The following is an 18,604-nucleotide window of genomic DNA, read 5'->3' on the forward strand; positions in this document are numbered from 1 at the left end:
GCAGCTCCGTCCTCATTGGAAGGAAGCAAGAGTGAAAGGCTGAAGTGAAATAGAGCGGGGACGAAGGCAGTGAAGAGAGAGAACGTGGGAAGAAGAGAAAAACGCAAGGGAAAAAAAGCAGCGTCGTAAAAGAGGTGACGGAGCTGTCCTCTCTATAAGAAGGGTGCCAGCGAGCCTTGCTCTCGCTTACGGCCACACCCCCTTGAGCACGCCTGATCTCGTCTGATCTCGGAAGCTAAACAGGGATGGGCCTGGTTAGTACTTGGATGGGAGACCGCCTGGGAATACCAGGTGCTGTAAGCTTTTAAGCGCAGGAGGCGCCCTATCCCCGCTCGCTCGCTCATTCCCCTGTTCACACGTGCAGTGCGGCTTGTCCGTCTGTTTATTTGTCAGCTTTGGCGAGACACGGGTGCTTGTGTATTAGCGTGAGCGTTTTTTATTCTGATCATGAACAGTTTTACAAGTCCGCAAAGGATCGAGGAAAGGTTTATCGCCAGCTGAAAAGAGACACAGCGCTTCGGCTGTGGAGACTTGTTCGGCTGGCGTTCGGGGAGTCGCGTTTTTCAGAATTGTATTGAGATCGTTTTCCACAGAGCTCAGATGTCAAAGCACAGCAGCAGCTCTCCACAGCGATCCTCTATAGCGCCCTTTCTCCCGCAGCTCCGTCCTCATTGGAAGGAAGCAAGAAAAAAGCAGCGTCGTAAAAGAGGTGACGGAGCTGTCCTCTCTATAAGAAGGGTGCCAGCGAGCCTTGCTCTCGCTTACGGCCACACCCCCTTGAGCACGCCTGATCTCGTCTGATCTCGGAAGCTAAACAGGGATGGGCCTGGTTAGTACTTGGATGGGAGACCGCCTGGGAATACCAGGTGCTGTAAGCTTTTAAGCGCAGGAGGCGCCCTATCCCCGCTCGCTCGCTCATTCCCCTGTTCACACGTGCAGTGCGGCTTGTCCGTCTGTTTATTTGTCAGCTTTGGCGAGACACGGGTGCTTGTGTATTAGCGTGAGCGTTTTTTATTCTGATCATGAACAGTTTTACAAGTCCGCAAAGGATCGAGGAAAGGTTTATCGCCAGCTGAAAAGAGACACAGCGCTTCGGCTGTGGAGACTTGTTCGGCTGGCGTTCGGGGAGTCGCGTTTTTCAGAATTGTATTGAGATCGTTTTCCACAGAGCTCAGATGTCAAAGCACAGCAGCAGCTCTCCACAGCGATCCTCTATAGCGCCCTTTCTCCCGCAGCTCCGTCCTCATTGGAAGGAAGCAAGAAAAAAGCAGCGTCGTAAAAGAGGTGACGGAGCTGTCCTCTCTATAAGAAGGGTGCCAGCGAGCCTTGCTCTCGCTTACGGCCACACCCCCTTGAGCACGCCTGATCTCGTCTGATCTCGGAAGCTAAACAGGGATGGGCCTGGTTAGTACTTGGATGGGAGACCGCCTGGGAATACCAGGTGCTGTAAGCTTTTAAGCGCAGGAGGCGCCCTATCCCCGCTCGCTCGCTCATTCCCCTGTTCACACGTGCAGTGCGGCTTGTCCGTCTGTTTATTTGTCAGCTTTGGCGAGACACGGGTGCTTGTGTATTAGCGTGAGCGTTTTTTATTCTGATCATGAACAGTTTTACAAGTCCGCAAAGGATCGAGGAAAGGTTTATCGCCAGCTGAAAAGAGACACAGCGCTTCGGCTGTGGAGACTTGTTCGGCTGGCGTTCGGGGAGTCGCGTTTTTCAGAATTGTATTGAGATCGTTTTCCACAGAGCTCAGATGTCAAAGCACAGCAGCAGCTCTCCACAGCGATCCTCTATAGCGCCCTTTCTCCCGCAGCTCCGTCCTCATTGGAAGGAAGCAAGAAAAAAGCAGCGTCGTAAAAGAGGTGACGGAGCTGTCCTCTCTATAAGAAGGGTGCCAGCGAGCCTTGCTCTCGCTTACGGCCACACCCCCTTGAGCACGCCTGATCTCGTCTGATCTCGGAAGCTAAACAGGGATGGGCCTGGTTAGTACTTGGATGGGAGACCGCCTGGGAATACCAGGTGCTGTAAGCTTTTAAGCGCAGGAGGCGCCCTATCCCCGCTCGCTCGCTCATTCCCCTGTTCACACGTGCAGTGCGGCTTGTCCGTCTGTTTATTTGTCAGCTTTGGCGAGACACGGGTGCTTGTGTATTAGCGTGAGCGTTTTTTATTCTGATCATGAACAGTTTTACAAGTCCGCAAAGGATCGAGGAAAGGTTTATCGCCAGCTGAAAAGAGACACAGCGCTTCGGCTGTGGAGACTTGTTCGGCTGGCGTTCGGGGAGTCGCGTTTTTCAGAATTGTATTGAGATCGTTTTCCACAGAGCTCAGATGTCAAAGCACAGCAGCAGCTCTCCACAGCGATCCTCTATAGCGCCCTTTCTCCCGCAGCTCCGTCCTCATTGGAAGGAAGCAAGAAAAAAGCAGCGTCGTAAAAGAGGTGACGGAGCTGTCCTCTCTATAAGAAGGGTGCCAGCGAGCCTTGCTCTCGCTTACGGCCACACCCCCTTGAGCACGCCTGATCTCGTCTGATCTCGGAAGCTAAACAGGGATGGGCCTGGTTAGTACTTGGATGGGAGACCGCCTGGGAATACCAGGTGCTGTAAGCTTTTAAGCGCAGGAGGCGCCCTATCCCCGCTCGCTCGCTCATTCCCCTGTTCACACGTGCAGTGCGGCTTGTCCGTCTGTTTATTTGTCAGCTTTGGCGAGACACGGGTGCTTGTGTATTAGCGTGAGCGTTTTTTATTCTGATCATGAACAGTTTTACAAGTCCGCAAAGGATCGAGGAAAGGTTTATCGCCAGCTGAAAAGAGACACAGCGCTTCGGCTGTGGAGACTTGTTCGGCTGGCGTTCGGGGAGTCGCGTTTTTCAGAATTGTATTGAGATCGTTTTCCACAGAGCTCAGATGTCAAAGCACAGCAGCAGCTCTCCACAGCGATCCTCTATAGCGCCCTTTCTCCCGCAGCTCCGTCCTCATTGGAAGGAAGCAAGAAAAAAGCAGCGTCGTAAAAGAGGTGACGGAGCTGTCCTCTCTATAAGAAGGGTGCCAGCGAGCCTTGCTCTCGCTTACGGCCACACCCCCTTGAGCACGCCTGATCTCGTCTGATCTCGGAAGCTAAACAGGGATGGGCCTGGTTAGTACTTGGATGGGAGACCGCCTGGGAGTACCAGGTGCTGTAAGCTTTTAAGCGCAGGAGGCGCCCTATCCCCGCTCGCTCGCTCATTCCCCTGTTCACACGTGCAGTGCGGCTTGTCCGTCTGTTTATTTGTCAGCTTTGGCGAGACACGGGTGCTTGTGTATTAGCGTGAGCGTTTTTTATTCTGATCATGAACAGTTTTACAAGTCCGCAAAGGATCGAGGAAAGGTTTATCGCCAGCTGAAAAGAGACACAGCGCTTCGGCTGTGGAGACTTGTTCGGCTGGCGTTCGGGGAGTCGCGTTTTTCAGAATTGTATTGAGATCGTTTTCCACAGAGCTCAGATGTCAAAGCACAGCAGCAGCTCTCCACAGCGATCCTCTATAGCGCCCTTTCTCCCGCAGCTCCGTCCTCATTGGAAGGAAGCAAGAGTGAAAGGCTGAAGTGAAATAGAGCGGGGACGAAGGCAGTGAAGAGAGAGAACGTGGGAAGAAGAGAAAAACGCAAGGGAAAAAAAGCAGCGTCGTAAAAGAGGTGACGGAGCTGTCCTCTCTATAAGAAGGGTGCCAGCGAGCCTTGCTCTCGCTTACGGCCACACCCCCTTGAGCACGCCTGATCTCGTCTGATCTCGGAAGCTAAACAGGGATGGGCCTGGTTAGTACTTGGATGGGAGACCGCCTGGGAATACCAGGTGCTGTAAGCTTTTAAGCGCAGGAGGCGCCCTATCCCCGCTCGCTCGCTCATTCCCCTGTTCACACGTGCAGTGCGGCTTGTCCGTCTGTTTATTTGTCAGCTTTGGCGAGACACGGGTGCTTGTGTATTAGCGTGAGCGTTTTTTATTCTGATCATGAACAGTTTTACAAGTCCGCAAAGGATCGAGGAAAGGTTTATCGCCAGCTGAAAAGAGACACAGCGCTTCGGCTGTGGAGACTTGTTCGGCTGGCGTTCGGGGAGTCGCGTTTTTCAGAATTGTATTGAGATCGTTTTCCACAGAGCTCAGATGTCAAAGCACAGCAGCAGCTCTCCACAGCGATCCTCTATAGCGCCCTTTCTCCCGCAGCTCCGTCCTCATTGGAAGGAAGCAAGAGTGAAAGGCTGAAGTGAAATAGAGCGGGGACGAAGGCAGTGAAGAGAGAGAACGTGGGAAGAAGAGAAAAACGCAAGGGAAAAAAAGCAGCGTCGTAAAAGAGGTGACGGAGCTGTCCTCTCTATAAGAAGGGTGCCAGCGAGCCTTGCTCTCGCTTACGGCCACACCCCCTTGAGCACGCCTGATCTCGTCTGATCTCGGAAGCTAAACAGGGATGGGCCTGGTTAGTACTTGGATGGGAGACCGCCTGGGAATACCAGGTGCTGTAAGCTTTTAAGCGCAGGAGGCGCCCTATCCCCGCTCGCTCGCTCATTCCCCTGTTCACACGTGCAGTGCGGCTTGTCCGTCTGTTTATTTGTCAGCTTTGGCGAGACACGGGTGCTTGTGTATTAGCGTGAGCGTTTTTTATTCTGATCATGAACAGTTTTACAAGTCCGCAAAGGATCGAGGAAAGGTTTATCGCCAGCTGAAAAGAGACACAGCGCTTCGGCTGTGGAGACTTGTTCGGCTGGCGTTCGGGGAGTCGCGTTTTTCAGAATTGTATTGAGATCGTTTTCCACAGAGCTCAGATGTCAAAGCACAGCAGCAGCTCTCCACAGCGATCCTCTATAGCGCCCTTTCTCCCGCAGCTCCGTCCTCATTGGAAGGAAGCAAGAAAAAAGCAGCGTCGTAAAAGAGGTGACGGAGCTGTCCTCTCTATAAGAAGGGTGCCAGCGAGCCTTGCTCTCGCTTACGGCCACACCCCCTTGAGCACGCCTGATCTCGTCTGATCTCGGAAGCTAAACAGGGATGGGCCTGGTTAGTACTTGGATGGGAGACCGCCTGGGAATACCAGGTGCTGTAAGCTTTTAAGCGCAGGAGGCGCCCTATCCCCGCTCGCTCGCTCATTCCCCTGTTCACACGTGCAGTGCGGCTTGTCCGTCTGTTTATTTGTCAGCTTTGGCGAGACACGGGTGCTTGTGTATTAGCGTGAGCGTTTTTTATTCTGATCATGAACAGTTTTACAAGTCCGCAAAGGATCGAGGAAAGGTTTATCGCCAGCTGAAAAGAGACACAGCGCTTCGGCTGTGGAGACTTGTTCGGCTGGCGTTCGGGGAGTCGCGTTTTTCAGAATTGTATTGAGATCGTTTTCCACAGAGCTCAGATGTCAAAGCACAGCAGCAGCTCTCCACAGCGATCCTCTATAGCGCCCTTTCTCCCGCAGCTCCGTCCTCATTGGAAGGAAGCAAGAAAAAAGCAGCGTCGTAAAAGAGGTGACGGAGCTGTCCTCTCTATAAGAAGGGTGCCAGCGAGCCTTGCTCTCGCTTACGGCCACACCCCCTTGAGCACGCCTGATCTCGTCTGATCTCGGAAGCTAAACAGGGATGGGCCTGGTTAGTACTTGGATGGGAGACCGCCTGGGAATACCAGGTGCTGTAAGCTTTTAAGCGCAGGAGGCGCCCTATCCCCGCTCGCTCGCTCATTCCCCTGTTCACACGTGCAGTGCGGCTTGTCCGTCTGTTTATTTGTCAGCTTTGGCGAGACACGGGTGCTTGTGTATTAGCGTGAGCGTTTTTTATTCTGATCATGAACAGTTTTACAAGTCCGCAAAGGATCGAGGAAAGGTTTATCGCCAGCTGAAAAGAGACACAGCGCTTCGGCTGTGGAGACTTGTTCGGCTGGCGTTCGGGGAGTCGCGTTTTTCAGAATTGTATTGAGATCGTTTTCCACAGAGCTCAGATGTCAAAGCACAGCAGCAGCTCTCCACAGCGATCCTCTATAGCGCCCTTTCTCCCGCAGCTCCGTCCTCATTGGAAGGAAGCAAGAAAAAAGCAGCGTCGTAAAAGAGGTGACGGAGCTGTCCTCTCTATAAGAAGGGTGCCAGCGAGCCTTGCTCTCGCTTACGGCCACACCCCCTTGAGCACGCCTGATCTCGTCTGATCTCGGAAGCTAAACAGGGATGGGCCTGGTTAGTACTTGGATGGGAGACCGCCTGGGAATACCAGGTGCTGTAAGCTTTTAAGCGCAGGAGGCGCCCTATCCCCGCTCGCTCGCTCATTCCCCTGTTCACACGTGCAGTGCGGCTTGTCCGTCTGTTTATTTGTCAGCTTTGGCGTGACACGGGTGCTTGTGTATTAGCGTGAGCGTTTTTTATTCTGATCATGAACAGTTTTACAAGTCCGCAAAGGATCGAGGAAAGGTTTATCGCCAGCTGAAAAGAGACACAGCGCTTCGGCTGTGGAGACTTGTTCGGCTGGCGTTCGGGGAGTCGCGTTTTTCAGAATTGTATTGAGATCGTTTTCCACAGAGCTCAGATGTCAAAGCACAGCAGCAGCTCTCCACAGCGATCCTCTATAGCGCCCTTTCTCCCGCAGCTCCGTCCTCATTGGAAGGAAGCAAGAAAAAAGCAGCGTCGTAAAAGAGGTGACGGAGCTGTCCTCTCTATAAGAAGGGTGCCAGCGAGCCTTGCTCTCGCTTACGGCCACACCCCCTTGAGCACGCCTGATCTCGTCTGATCTCGGAAGCTAAACAGGGATGGGCCTGGTTAGTACTTGGATGGGAGACCGCCTGGGAATACCAGGTGCTGTAAGCTTTTAAGCGCAGGAGGCGCCCTATCCCCGCTCGCTCGCTCATTCCCCTGTTCACACGTGCAGTGCGGCTTGTCCGTCTGTTTATTTGTCAGCTTTGGCGAGACACGGGTGCTTGTGTATTAGCGTGAGCGTTTTTTATTCTGATCATGAACAGTTTTACAAGTCCGCAAAGGATCGAGGAAAGGTTTATCGCCAGCTGAAAAGAGACACAGCGCTTCGGCTGTGGAGACTTGTTCGGCTGGCGTTCGGGGAGTCGCGTTTTTCAGAATTGTATTGAGATCGTTTTCCACAGAGCTCAGATGTCAAAGCACAGCAGCAGCTCTCCACAGCGATCCTCTATAGCGCCCTTTCTCCCGCAGCTCCGTCCTCATTGGAAGGAAGCAAGAAAAAAGCAGCGTCGTAAAAGAGGTGACGGAGCTGTCCTCTCTATAAGAAGGGTGCCAGCGAGCCTTGCTCTCGCTTACGGCCACACCCCCTTGAGCACGCCTGATCTCGTCTGATCTCGGAAGCTAAACAGGGATGGGCCTGGTTAGTACTTGGATGGGAGACCGCCTGGGAATACCAGGTGCTGTAAGCTTTTAAGCGCAGGAGGCGCCCTATCCCCGCTCGCTCGCTCATTCCCCTGTTCACACGTGCAGTGCGGCTTGTCCGTCTGTTTATTTGTCAGCTTTGGCGAGACACGGGTGCTTGTGTATTAGCGTGAGCGTTTTTTATTCTGATCATGAACAGTTTTACAAGTCCGCAAAGGATCGAGGAAAGGTTTATCGCCAGCTGAAAAGAGACACAGCGCTTCGGCTGTGGAGACTTGTTCGGCTGGCGTTCGGGGAGTCGCGTTTTTCAGAATTGTATTGAGATCGTTTTCCACAGAGCTCAGATGTCAAAGCACAGCAGCAGCTCTCCACAGCGATCCTCTATAGCGCCCTTTCTCCCGCAGCTCCGTCCTCATTGGAAGGAAGCAAGAAAAAAGCAGCGTCGTAAAAGAGGTGACGGAGCTGTCCTCTCTATAAGAAGGGTGCCAGCGAGCCTTGCTCTCGCTTACGGCCACACCCCCTTGAGCACGCCTGATCTCGTCTGATCTCGGAAGCTAAACAGGGATGGGCCTGGTTAGTACTTGGATGGGAGACCGCCTGGGAGTACCAGGTGCTGTAAGCTTTTAAGCGCAGGAGGCGCCCTATCCCCGCTCGCTCGCTCATTCCCCTGTTCACACGTGCAGTGCGGCTTGTCCGTCTGTTTATTTGTCAGCTTTGGCGAGACACGGGTGCTTGTGTATTAGCGTGAGCGTTTTTTATTCTGATCATGAACAGTTTTACAAGTCCGCAAAGGATCGAGGAAAGGTTTATCGCCAGCTGAAAAGAGACACAGCGCTTCGGCTGTGGAGACTTGTTCGGCTGGCGTTCGGGGAGTCGCGTTTTTCAGAATTGTATTGAGATCGTTTTCCACAGAGCTCAGATGTCAAAGCACAGCAGCAGCTCTCCACAGCGATCCTCTATAGCGCCCTTTCTCCCGCAGCTCCGTCCTCATTGGAAGGAAGCAAGAGTGAAAGGCTGAAGTGAAATAGAGCGGGGACGAAGGCAGTGAAGAGAGAGAACGTGGGAAGAAGAGAAAAACGCAAGGGAAAAAAAGCAGCGTCGTAAAAGAGGTGACGGAGCTGTCCTCTCTATAAGAAGGGTGCCAGCGAGCCTTGCTCTCGCTTACGGCCACACCCCCTTGAGCACGCCTGATCTCGTCTGATCTCGGAAGCTAAACAGGGATGGGCCTGGTTAGTACTTGGATGGGAGACCGCCTGGGAATACCAGGTGCTGTAAGCTTTTAAGCGCAGGAGGCGCCCTATCCCCGCTCGCTCGCTCATTCCCCTGTTCACACGTGCAGTGCGGCTTGTCCGTCTGTTTATTTGTCAGCTTTGGCGAGACACGGGTGCTTGTGTATTAGCGTGAGCGTTTTTTATTCTGATCATGAACAGTTTTACAAGTCCGCAAAGGATCGAGGAAAGGTTTATCGCCAGCTGAAAAGAGACACAGCGCTTCGGCTGTGGAGACTTGTTCGGCTGGCGTTCGGGGAGTCGCGTTTTTCAGAATTGTATTGAGATCGTTTTCCACAGAGCTCAGATGTCAAAGCACAGCAGCAGCTCTCCACAGCGATCCTCTATAGCGCCCTTTCTCCCGCAGCTCCGTCCTCATTGGAAGGAAGCAAGAGTGAAAGGCTGAAGTGAAATAGAGCGGGGACGAAGGCAGTGAAGAGAGAGAACGTGGGAAGAAGAGAAAAACGCAAGGGAAAAAAAGCAGCGTCGTAAAAGAGGTGACGGAGCTGTCCTCTCTATAAGAAGGGTGCCAGCGAGCCTTGCTCTCGCTTACGGCCACACCCCCTTGAGCACGCCTGATCTCGTCTGATCTCGGAAGCTAAACAGGGATGGGCCTGGTTAGTACTTGGATGGGAGACCGCCTGGGAATACCAGGTGCTGTAAGCTTTTAAGCGCAGGAGGCGCCCTATCCCCGCTCGCTCGCTCATTCCCCTGTTCACACGTGCAGTGCGGCTTGTCCGTCTGTTTATTTGTCAGCTTTGGCGAGACACGGGTGCTTGTGTATTAGCGTGAGCGTTTTTTATTCTGATCATGAACAGTTTTACAAGTCCGCAAAGGATCGAGGAAAGGTTTATCGCCAGCTGAAAAGAGACACAGCGCTTCGGCTGTGGAGACTTGTTCGGCTGGCGTTCGGGGAGTCGCGTTTTTCAGAATTGTATTGAGATCGTTTTCCACAGAGCTCAGATGTCAAAGCACAGCAGCAGCTCTCCACAGCGATCCTCTATAGCGCCCTTTCTCCCGCAGCTCCGTCCTCATTGGAAGGAAGCAAGAGTGAAAGGCTGAAGTGAAATAGAGCGGGGACGAAGGCAGTGAAGAGAGAGAACGTGGGAAGAAGAGAAAAACGCAAGGGAAAAAAAGCAGCGTCGTAAAAGAGGTGACGGAGCTGTCCTCTCTATAAGAAGGGTGCCAGCGAGCCTTGCTCTCGCTTACGGCCACACCCCCTTGAGCACGCCTGATCTCGTCTGATCTCGGAAGCTAAACAGGGATGGGCCTGGTTAGTACTTGGATGGGAGACCGCCTGGGAATACCAGGTGCTGTAAGCTTTTAAGCGCAGGAGGCGCCCTATCCCCGCTCGCTCGCTCATTCCCCTGTTCACACGTGCAGTGCGGCTTGTCCGTCTGTTTATTTGTCAGCTTTGGCGAGACACGGGTGCTTGTGTATTAGCGTGAGCGTTTTTTATTCTGATCATGAACAGTTTTACAAGTCCGCAAAGGATCGAGGAAAGGTTTATCGCCAGCTGAAAAGAGACACAGCGCTTCGGCTGTGGAGACTTGTTCGGCTGGCGTTCGGGGAGTCGCGTTTTTCAGAATTGTATTGAGATCGTTTTCCACAGAGCTCAGATGTCAAAGCACAGCAGCAGCTCTCCACAGCGATCCTCTATAGCGCCCTTTCTCCCGCAGCTCCGTCCTCATTGGAAGGAAGCAAGAAAAAAGCAGCGTCGTAAAAGAGGTGACGGAGCTGTCCTCTCTATAAGAAGGGTGCCAGCGAGCCTTGCTCTCGCTTACGGCCACACCCCCTTGAGCACGCCTGATCTCGTCTGATCTCGGAAGCTAAACAGGGATGGGCCTGGTTAGTACTTGGATGGGAGACCGCCTGGGAATACCAGGTGCTGTAAGCTTTTAAGCGCAGGAGGCGCCCTATCCCCGCTCGCTCGCTCATTCCCCTGTTCACACGTGCAGTGCGGCTTGTCCGTCTGTTTATTTGTCAGCTTTGGCGAGACACGGGTGCTTGTGTATTAGCGTGAGCGTTTTTTATTCTGATCATGAACAGTTTTACAAGTCCGCAAAGGATCGAGGAAAGGTTTATCGCCAGCTGAAAAGAGACACAGCGCTTCGGCTGTGGAGACTTGTTCGGCTGGCGTTCGGGGAGTCGCGTTTTTCAGAATTGTATTGAGATCGTTTTCCACAGAGCTTAGATGTCAAAGCACAGCAGCAGCTCTCCACAGCGATCCTCTATAGCGCCCTTTCTCCCGCAGCTCCGTCCTCATTGGAAGGAAGCAAGAAAAAAGCAGCGTCGTAAAAGAGGTGACGGAGCTGTCCTCTCTATAAGAAGGGTGCCAGCGAGCCTTGCTCTCGCTTACGGCCACACCCCCTTGAGCACGCCTGATCTCGTCTGATCTCGGAAGCTAAACAGGGATGGGCCTGGTTAGTACTTGGATGGGAGACCGCCTGGGAATACCAGGTGCTGTAAGCTTTTAAGCGCAGGAGGCGCCCTATCCCCGCTCGCTCGCTCATTCCCCTGTTCACACGTGCAGTGCGGCTTGTCCGTCTGTTTATTTGTCAGCTTTGGCGAGACACGGGTGCTTGTGTATTAGCGTGAGCGTTTTTTATTCTGATCATGAACAGTTTTACAAGTCCGCAAAGGATCGAGGAAAGGTTTATCGCCAGCTGAAAAGAGACACAGCGCTTCGGCTGTGGAGACTTGTTCGGCTGGCGTTCGGGGAGTCGCGTTTTTCAGAATTGTATTGAGATCGTTTTCCACAGAGCTCAGATGTCAAAGCACAGCAGCAGCTCTCCACAGCGATCCTCTATAGCGCCCTTTCTCCCGCAGCTCCGTCCTCATTGGAAGGAAGCAAGAGTGAAAGGCTGAAGTGAAATAGAGCGGGGACGAAGGCAGTGAAGAGAGAGAACGTGGGAAGAAGAGAAAAACGCAAGGGAAAAAAAGCAGCGTCGTAAAAGAGGTGACGGAGCTGTCCTCTCTATAAGAAGGGTGCCAGCGAGCCTTGCTCTCGCTTACGGCCACACCCCCTTGAGCACGCCTGATCTCGTCTGATCTCGGAAGCTAAACAGGGATGGGCCTGGTTAGTACTTGGATGGGAGACCGCCTGGGAATACCAGGTGCTGTAAGCTTTTAAGCGCAGGAGGCGCCCTATCCCCGCTCGCTCGCTCATTCCCCTGTTCACACGTGCAGTGCGGCTTGTCCGTCTGTTTATTTGTCAGCTTTGGCGAGACACGGGTGCTTGTGTATTAGCGTGAGCGTTTTTTATTCTGATCATGAACAGTTTTACAAGTCCGCAAAGGATCGAGGAAAGGTTTATCGCCAGCTGAAAAGAGACACAGCGCTTCGGCTGTGGAGACTTGTTCGGCTGGCGTTCGGGGAGTCGCGTTTTTCAGAATTGTATTGAGATCGTTTTCCACAGAGCTCAGATGTCAAAGCACAGCAGCAGCTCTCCACAGCGATCCTCTATAGCGCCCTTTCTCCCGCAGCTCCGTCCTCATTGGAAGGAAGCAAGAGTGAAAGGCTGAAGTGAAATAGAGCGGGGACGAAGGCAGTGAAGAGAGAGAACGTGGGAAGAAGAGAAAAACGCAAGGGAAAAAAAGCAGCGTCGTAAAAGAGGTGACGGAGCTGTCCTCTCTATAAGAAGGGTGCCAGCGAGCCTTGCTCTCGCTTACGGCCACACCCCCTTGAGCACGCCTGATCTCGTCTGATCTCGGAAGCTAAACAGGGATGGGCCTGGTTAGTACTTGGATGGGAGACCGCCTGGGAATACCAGGTGCTGTAAGCTTTTAAGCGCAGGAGGCGCCCTATCCCCGCTCGCTCGCTCATTCCCCTGTTCACACGTGCAGTGCGGCTTGTCCGTCTGTTTATTTGTCAGCTTTGGCGAGACACGGGTGCTTGTGTATTAGCGTGAGCGTTTTTTATTCTGATCATGAACAGTTTTACAAGTCCGCAAAGGATCGAGGAAAGGTTTATCGCCAGCTGAAAAGAGACACAGCGCTTCGGCTGTGGAGACTTGTTCGGCTGGCGTTCGGGGAGTCGCGTTTTTCAGAATTGTATTGAGATCGTTTTCCACAGAGCTCAGATGTCAAAGCACAGCAGCAGCTCTCCACAGCGATCCTCTATAGCGCCCTTTCTCCCGCAGCTCCGTCCTCATTGGAAGGAAGCAAGAGTGAAAGGCTGAAGTGAAATAGAGCGGGGACGAAGGGAGTGAAGAGAGAGAACGTGGGAAGAAGAGAAAAACGCAAGGGAAAAAAAGCAGCGTCGTAAAAGAGGTGACGGAGCTGTCCTCTCTATAAGAAGGGTGCCAGCGAGCCTTGCTCTCGCTTACGGCCACACCCCCTTGAGCACGCCTGATCTCGTCTGATCTCGGAAGCTAAACAGGGATGGGCCTGGTTAGTACTTGGATGGGAGACCGCCTGGGAATACCAGGTGCTGTAAGCTTTTAAGCGCAGGAGGCGCCCTATCCCCGCTCGCTCGCTCATTCCCCTGTTCACACGTGCAGTGCGGCTTGTCCGTCTGTTTATTTGTCAGCTTTGGCGAGACACGGGTGCTTGTGTATTAGCGTGAGCGTTTTTTATTCTGATCATGAACAGTTTTACAAGTCCGCAAAGGATCGAGGAAAGGTTTATCGCCAGCTGAAAAGAGACACAGCGCTTCGGCTGTGGAGACTTGTTCGGCTGGCGTTCGGGGAGTCGCGTTTTTCAGAATTGTATTGAGATCGTTTTCCACAGAGCTCAGATGTCAAAGCACAGCAGCAGCTCTCCACAGCGATCCTCTATAGCGCCCTTTCTCCCGCAGCTCCGTCCTCATTGGAAGGAAGCAAGAAAAAAGCAGCGTCGTAAAAGAGGTGACGGAGCTGTCCTCTCTATAAGAAGGGTGCCAGCGAGCCTTGCTCTCGCTTACGGCCACACCCCCTTGAGCACGCCTGATCTCGTCTGATCTCGGAAGCTAAACAGGGATGGGCCTGGTTAGTACTTGGATGGGAGACCGCCTGGGAATACCAGGTGCTGTAAGCTTTTAAGCGCAGGAGGCGCCCTATCCCCGCTCGCTCGCTCATTCCCCTGTTCACACGTGCAGTGCGGCTTGTCCGTCTGTTTATTTGTCAGCTTTGGCGAGACACGGGTGCTTGTGTATTAGCGTGAGCGTTTTTTATTCTGATCATGAACAGTTTTACAAGTCCGCAAAGGATCGAGGAAAGGTTTATCGCCAGCTGAAAAGAGACACAGCGCTTCGGCTGTGGAGACTTGTTCGGCTGGCGTTCGGGGAGTCGCGTTTTTCAGAATTGTATTGAGATCGTTTTCCACAGAGCTCAGATGTCAAAGCACAGCAGCAGCTCTCCACAGCGATCCTCTATAGCGCCCTTTCTCCCGCAGCTCCGTCCTCATTGGAAGGAAGCAAGAAAAAAGCAGCGTCGTAAAAGAGGTGACGGAGCTGTCCTCTCTATAAGAAGGGTGCCAGCGAGCCTTGCTCTCGCTTACGGCCACACCCCCTTGAGCACGCCTGATCTCGTCTGATCTCGGAAGCTAAACAGGGATGGGCCTGGTTAGTACTTGGATGGGAGACCGCCTGGGAATACCAGGTGCTGTAAGCTTTTAAGCGCAGGAGGCGCCCTATCCCCGCTCGCTCGCTCATTCCCCTGTTCACACGTGCAGTGCGGCTTGTCCGTCTGTTTATTTGTCAGCTTTGGCGAGACACGGGTGCTTGTGTATTAGCGTGAGCGTTTTTTATTCTGATCATGAACAGTTTTACAAGTCCGCAAAGGATCGAGGAAAGGTTTATCGCCAGCTGAAAAGAGACACAGCGCTTCGGCTGTGGAGACTTGTTCGGCTGGCGTTCGGGGAGTCGCGTTTTTCAGAATTGTATTGAGATCGTTTTCCACAGAGCTCAGATGTCAAAGCACAGCAGCAGCTCTCCACAGCGATCCTCTATAGCGCCCTTTCTCCCGCAGCTCCGTCCTCATTGGAAGGAAGCAAGAGTGAAAGGCTGAAGTGAAATAGAGCGGGGACGAAGGCAGTGAAGAGAGAGAACGTGGGAAGAAGAGAAAAACGCAAGGGAAAAAAAGCAGCGTCGTAAAAGAGGTGACGGAGCTGTCCTCTCTATAAGAAGGGTGCCAGCGAGCCTTGCTCTCGCTTACGGCCACACCCCCTTGAGCACGCCTGATCTCGTCTGATCTCGGAAGCTAAACAGGGATGGGCCTGGTTAGTACTTGGATGGGAGACCGCCTGGGAATACCAGGTGCTGTAAGCTTTTAAGCGCAGGAGGCGCCCTATCCCCGCTCGCTCGCTCATTCCCCTGTTCACACGTGCAGTGCGGCTTGTCCGTCTGTTTATTTGTCAGCTTTGGCGAGACACGGGTGCTTGTGTATTAGCGTGAGCGTTTTTTATTCTGATCATGAACAGTTTTACAAGTCCGCAAAGGATCGAGGAAAGGTTTATCGCCAGCTGAAAAGAGACACAGCGCTTCGGCTGTGGAGACTTGTTCGGCTGGCGTTCGGGGAGTCGCGTTTTTCAGAATTGTATTGAGATCGTTTTCCACAGAGCTCAGATGTCAAAGCACAGCAGCAGCTCTCCACAGCGATCCTCTATAGCGCCCTTTCTCCCGCAGCTCCGTCCTCATTGGAAGGAAGCAAGAGTGAAAGGCTGAAGTGAAATAGAGCGGGGACGAAGGCAGTGAAGAGAGAGAACGTGGGAAGAAGAGAAAAACGCAAGGGAAAAAAAGCAGCGTCGTAAAAGAGGTGACGGAGCTGTCCTCTCTATAAGAAGGGTGCCAGCGAGCCTTGCTCTCGCTTACGGCCACACCCCCTTGAGCACGCCTGATCTCGTCTGATCTCGGAAGCTAAACAGGGATGGGCCTGGTTAGTACTTGGATGGGAGACCGCCTGGGAATACCAGGTGCTGTAAGCTTTTAAGCGCAGGAGGCGCCCTATCCCCGCTCGCTCGCTCATTCCCCTGTTCACACGTGCAGTGCGGCTTGTCCGTCTGTTTATTTGTCAGCTTTGGCGAGACACGGGTGCTTGTGTATTAGCGTGAGCGTTTTTTATTCTGATCATGAACAGTTTTACAAGTCCGCAAAGGATCGAGGAAAGGTTTATCGCCAGCTGAAAAGAGACACAGCGCTTCGGCTGTGGAGACTTGTTCGGCTGGCGTTCGGGGAGTCGCGTTTTTCAGAATTGTATTGAGATCGTTTTCCACAGAGCTCAGATGTCAAAGCACAGCAGCAGCTCTCCACAGCGATCCTCTATAGCGCCCTTTCTCCCGCAGCTCCGTCCTCATTGGAAGGAAGCAAGAAAAAAGCAGCGTCGTAAAAGAGGTGACGGAGCTGTCCTCTCTATAAGAAGGGTGCCAGCGAGCCTTGCTCTCGCTTACGGCCACACCCCCTTGAGCACGCCTGATCTCGTCTGATCTCGGAAGCTAAACAGGGATGGGCCTGGTTAGTACTTGGATGGGAGACCGCCTGGGAATACCAGGTGCTGTAAGCTTTTAAGCGCAGGAGGCGCCCTATCCCCGCTCGCTCGCTCATTCCCCTGTTCACACGTGCAGTGCGGCTTGTCCGTCTGTTTATTTGTCAGCTTTGGCGAGACACGGGTGCTTGTGTATTAGCGTGAGCGTTTTTTATTCTGATCATGAACAGTTTTACAAGTCCGCAAAGGATCGAGGAAAGGTTTATCGCCAGCTGAAAAGAGACACAGCGCTTCGGCTGTGGAGACTTGTTCGGCTGGCGTTCGGGGAGTCGCGTTTTTCAGAATTGTATTGAGATCGTTTTCCACAGAGCTCAGATGTCAAAGCACAGCAGCAGCTCTCCACAGCGATCCTCTATAGCGCCCTTTCTCCCGCAGCTCCGTCCTCATTGGAAGGAAGCAAGAAAAAAGCAGCGTCGTAAAAGAGGTGACGGAGCTGTCCTCTCTATAAGAAGGGTGCCAGCGAGCCTTGCTCTCGCTTACGGCCACACCCCCTTGAGCACGCCTGATCTCGTCTGATCTCGGAAGCTAAACAGGGATGGGCCTGGTTAGTACTTGGATGGGAGACCGCCTGGGAATACCAGGTGCTGTAAGCTTTTAAGCGCAGGAGGCGCCCTATCCCCGCTCGCTCGCTCATTCCCCTGTTCACACGTGCAGTGCGGCTTGTCCGTCTGTTTATTTGTCAGCTTTGGCGAGACACGGGTGCTTGTGTATTAGCGTGAGCGTTTTTTATTCTGATCATGAACAGTTTTACAAGTCCGCAAAGGATCGAGGAAAGGTTTATCGCCAGCTGAAAAGAGACACAGCGCTTCGGCTGTGGAGACTTGTTCGGCTGGCGTTCGGGGAGTCGCGTTTTTCAGAATTGTATTGAGATCGTTTTCCACAGAGCTCAGATGTCAAAGCACAGCAGCAGCTCTCCACAGCGATCCTCTATAGCGCCCTTTCTCCCGCAGCTCCGTCCTCATTGGAAGGAAGCAAGAGTGAAAGGCTGAAGTGAAATAGAGCGGGGACGAAGGCAGTGAAGAGAGAGAACGTGGGAAGAAGAGAAAAACGCAAGGGAAAAAAAGCAGCGTCGTAAAAGAGGTGACGGAGCTGTCCTCTCTATAAGAAGGGTGCCAGCGAGCCTTGCTCTCGCTTACGGCCACACCCCCTTGAGCACGCCTGATCTCGTCTGATCTCGGAAGCTAAACAGGGATGGGCCTGGTTAGTACTTGGATGGGAGACCGCCTGGGAATACCAGGTGCTGTAAGCTTTTAAGCGCAGGAGGCGCCCTATCCCCGCTCGCTCGCTCATTCCCCTGTTCACACGTGCAGTGCGGCTTGTCCGTCTGTTTATTTGTCAGCTTTGGCGAGACACGGGTGCTTGTGTATTAGCGTGAGCGTTTTTTATTCTGATCATGAACAGTTTTACAAGTCCGCAAAGGATCGAGGAAAGGTTTATCGCCAGCTGAAAAGAGACACAGCGCTTCGGCTGTGGAGACTTGTTCGGCTGGCGTTCGGGGAGTCGCGTTTTTCAGAATTGTATTGAGATCGTTTTCCACAGAGCTCAGATGTCAAAGCACAGCAGCAGCTCTCCACAGCGATCCTCTATAGCGCCCTTTCTCCCGCAGCTCCGTCCTCATTGGAAGGAAGCAAGAGTGAAAGGCTGAAGTGAAATAGAGCGGGGACGAAGGCAGTGAAGAGAGAGAACGTGGGAAGAAGAGAAAAACGCAAGGGAAAAAAAGCAGCGTCGTAAAAGAGGTGACGGAGCTGTCCTCTCTATAAGAAGGGTGCCAGCGAGCCTTGCTCTCGCTTACGGCCACACCCCCTTGAGCACGCCTGATCTCGTCTGATCTCGGAAGCTAAACAGGGATGGGCCTGGTTAGTACTTGGATGGGAGACCGCCTGGGAATACCAGGTGCTGTAAGCTTTTAAGCGCAGGAGGCGCCCTATCCCCGCTCGCTCGCTCATTCCCCTGTTCACACGTGCAGTGCGGCTTGTCCGTCTGTTTATTTGTCAGCTTTGGCGAGACACGGGTGCTTGTGTATTAGCGTGAGCGTTTTTTATTCTGATCATGAACAGTTTTACAAGTCCGCAAAGGATCGAGGAAAGGTTTATCGCCAGCTGAAAAGAGACACAGCGCTTCGGCTGTGGAGACTTGTTCGGCTGGCGTTCGGGGAGTCGCGTTTTTCAGAATTGTATTGAGATCGTTTTCCACAGAGCTCAGATGTCAAAGCACAGCAGCAGCTCTCCACAGCGATCCTCTATAGCGCCCTTTCTCCCGCAGCTCCGTCCTCATTGGAAGGAAGCAAGAAAAAAGCAGCGTCGTAAAAGAGGTGACGGAGCTGTCCTCTCTATAAGAAGGGTGCCAGCGAGCCTTGCTCTCGCTTACGGCCACACCCCCTTGAGCACGCCTGATCTCGTCTGATCTCGGAAGCTAAACAGGGATGGGCCTGGTTAGTACTTGGATGGGAGACCGCCTGGGAATACCAGGTGCTGTAAGCTTTTAAGCGCAGGAGGCGCCCTATCCCCGCTCGCTCGCTCATTCCCCTGTTCACACGTGCAGTGCGGCTTGTCCGTCTGT

The 18,604-nt window shown here is 53.1% G+C and overlaps 1 protein-coding gene and 31 non-coding genes across 32 annotated transcripts in view; 31 read left to right on the forward strand and 1 right to left on the reverse strand.

Annotated features, from left to right (window-relative positions):
* LOC148826073 (uncharacterized) overlaps positions 1 to 18,604 on the reverse strand; it is a 588,722-nt gene that overhangs the window by 375,630 nt on the left and 194,488 nt on the right. The window lies entirely within an intron of this gene.
* On the forward strand, positions 185 to 303 carry LOC148826314 (5S ribosomal RNA). The gene has a single exon (XR_016093589.1). It is a non-coding gene; the product is annotated as a 5S ribosomal RNA (ribosomal RNA).
* Positions 760 to 878, forward strand: LOC148826315 (5S ribosomal RNA). The gene has a single exon (XR_016093590.1). It is a non-coding gene; the product is annotated as a 5S ribosomal RNA (ribosomal RNA).
* On the forward strand, positions 1,335 to 1,453 carry LOC148826316 (5S ribosomal RNA). The gene has a single exon (XR_016093591.1). It is a non-coding gene; the product is annotated as a 5S ribosomal RNA (ribosomal RNA).
* Positions 1,910 to 2,028, forward strand: LOC148826317 (5S ribosomal RNA). The gene has a single exon (XR_016093592.1). It is a non-coding gene; the product is annotated as a 5S ribosomal RNA (ribosomal RNA).
* On the forward strand, positions 2,485 to 2,603 carry LOC148826318 (5S ribosomal RNA). Its single transcript, XR_016093593.1, has one exon. It is a non-coding gene; the product is annotated as a 5S ribosomal RNA (ribosomal RNA).
* Positions 3,060 to 3,178, forward strand: LOC148826319 (5S ribosomal RNA). Its single transcript, XR_016092839.1, has one exon. It is a non-coding gene; the product is annotated as a 5S ribosomal RNA (ribosomal RNA).
* Positions 3,716 to 3,834, forward strand: LOC148826320 (5S ribosomal RNA). Its single transcript, XR_016093594.1, has one exon. It is a non-coding gene; the product is annotated as a 5S ribosomal RNA (ribosomal RNA).
* Positions 4,372 to 4,490, forward strand: LOC148826321 (5S ribosomal RNA). Its single transcript, XR_016093595.1, has one exon. It is a non-coding gene; the product is annotated as a 5S ribosomal RNA (ribosomal RNA).
* LOC148826322 (5S ribosomal RNA) lies at positions 4,947 to 5,065 on the forward strand. The gene has a single exon (XR_016093598.1). It is a non-coding gene; the product is annotated as a 5S ribosomal RNA (ribosomal RNA).
* Positions 5,522 to 5,640, forward strand: LOC148826323 (5S ribosomal RNA). The gene has a single exon (XR_016093599.1). It is a non-coding gene; the product is annotated as a 5S ribosomal RNA (ribosomal RNA).
* On the forward strand, positions 6,097 to 6,215 carry LOC148826324 (5S ribosomal RNA). The gene has a single exon (XR_016093600.1). It is a non-coding gene; the product is annotated as a 5S ribosomal RNA (ribosomal RNA).
* LOC148826325 (5S ribosomal RNA) lies at positions 6,672 to 6,790 on the forward strand. The gene has a single exon (XR_016093601.1). It is a non-coding gene; the product is annotated as a 5S ribosomal RNA (ribosomal RNA).
* Positions 7,247 to 7,365, forward strand: LOC148826326 (5S ribosomal RNA). Its single transcript, XR_016093602.1, has one exon. It is a non-coding gene; the product is annotated as a 5S ribosomal RNA (ribosomal RNA).
* On the forward strand, positions 7,822 to 7,940 carry LOC148826327 (5S ribosomal RNA). Its single transcript, XR_016092840.1, has one exon. It is a non-coding gene; the product is annotated as a 5S ribosomal RNA (ribosomal RNA).
* Positions 8,478 to 8,596, forward strand: LOC148826328 (5S ribosomal RNA). Its single transcript, XR_016093603.1, has one exon. It is a non-coding gene; the product is annotated as a 5S ribosomal RNA (ribosomal RNA).
* On the forward strand, positions 9,134 to 9,252 carry LOC148826329 (5S ribosomal RNA). Its single transcript, XR_016093604.1, has one exon. It is a non-coding gene; the product is annotated as a 5S ribosomal RNA (ribosomal RNA).
* Positions 9,790 to 9,908, forward strand: LOC148826330 (5S ribosomal RNA). The gene has a single exon (XR_016093605.1). It is a non-coding gene; the product is annotated as a 5S ribosomal RNA (ribosomal RNA).
* LOC148826331 (5S ribosomal RNA) lies at positions 10,365 to 10,483 on the forward strand. The gene has a single exon (XR_016093606.1). It is a non-coding gene; the product is annotated as a 5S ribosomal RNA (ribosomal RNA).
* On the forward strand, positions 10,940 to 11,058 carry LOC148826332 (5S ribosomal RNA). Its single transcript, XR_016093607.1, has one exon. It is a non-coding gene; the product is annotated as a 5S ribosomal RNA (ribosomal RNA).
* LOC148826333 (5S ribosomal RNA) lies at positions 11,596 to 11,714 on the forward strand. The gene has a single exon (XR_016093610.1). It is a non-coding gene; the product is annotated as a 5S ribosomal RNA (ribosomal RNA).
* On the forward strand, positions 12,252 to 12,370 carry LOC148826334 (5S ribosomal RNA). Its single transcript, XR_016093611.1, has one exon. It is a non-coding gene; the product is annotated as a 5S ribosomal RNA (ribosomal RNA).
* On the forward strand, positions 12,908 to 13,026 carry LOC148826335 (5S ribosomal RNA). The gene has a single exon (XR_016093612.1). It is a non-coding gene; the product is annotated as a 5S ribosomal RNA (ribosomal RNA).
* Positions 13,483 to 13,601, forward strand: LOC148826336 (5S ribosomal RNA). The gene has a single exon (XR_016093613.1). It is a non-coding gene; the product is annotated as a 5S ribosomal RNA (ribosomal RNA).
* Positions 14,058 to 14,176, forward strand: LOC148826337 (5S ribosomal RNA). Its single transcript, XR_016093614.1, has one exon. It is a non-coding gene; the product is annotated as a 5S ribosomal RNA (ribosomal RNA).
* Positions 14,714 to 14,832, forward strand: LOC148826338 (5S ribosomal RNA). Its single transcript, XR_016093615.1, has one exon. It is a non-coding gene; the product is annotated as a 5S ribosomal RNA (ribosomal RNA).
* On the forward strand, positions 15,370 to 15,488 carry LOC148826339 (5S ribosomal RNA). The gene has a single exon (XR_016093616.1). It is a non-coding gene; the product is annotated as a 5S ribosomal RNA (ribosomal RNA).
* LOC148826340 (5S ribosomal RNA) lies at positions 15,945 to 16,063 on the forward strand. The gene has a single exon (XR_016093617.1). It is a non-coding gene; the product is annotated as a 5S ribosomal RNA (ribosomal RNA).
* Positions 16,520 to 16,638, forward strand: LOC148826341 (5S ribosomal RNA). Its single transcript, XR_016093618.1, has one exon. It is a non-coding gene; the product is annotated as a 5S ribosomal RNA (ribosomal RNA).
* On the forward strand, positions 17,176 to 17,294 carry LOC148826342 (5S ribosomal RNA). Its single transcript, XR_016093620.1, has one exon. It is a non-coding gene; the product is annotated as a 5S ribosomal RNA (ribosomal RNA).
* LOC148826343 (5S ribosomal RNA) lies at positions 17,832 to 17,950 on the forward strand. Its single transcript, XR_016093622.1, has one exon. It is a non-coding gene; the product is annotated as a 5S ribosomal RNA (ribosomal RNA).
* On the forward strand, positions 18,407 to 18,525 carry LOC148826344 (5S ribosomal RNA). The gene has a single exon (XR_016093623.1). It is a non-coding gene; the product is annotated as a 5S ribosomal RNA (ribosomal RNA).

The sequence above is a fragment of the Atractosteus spatula genome, chromosome 10 (genome assembly GCF_055471065.1).
Source record: "Atractosteus spatula isolate fAtrSpa1 chromosome 10, fAtrSpa1.hap1, whole genome shotgun sequence".
NCBI lineage: Eukaryota > Metazoa > Chordata > Actinopteri > Semionotiformes > Lepisosteidae > Atractosteus > Atractosteus spatula.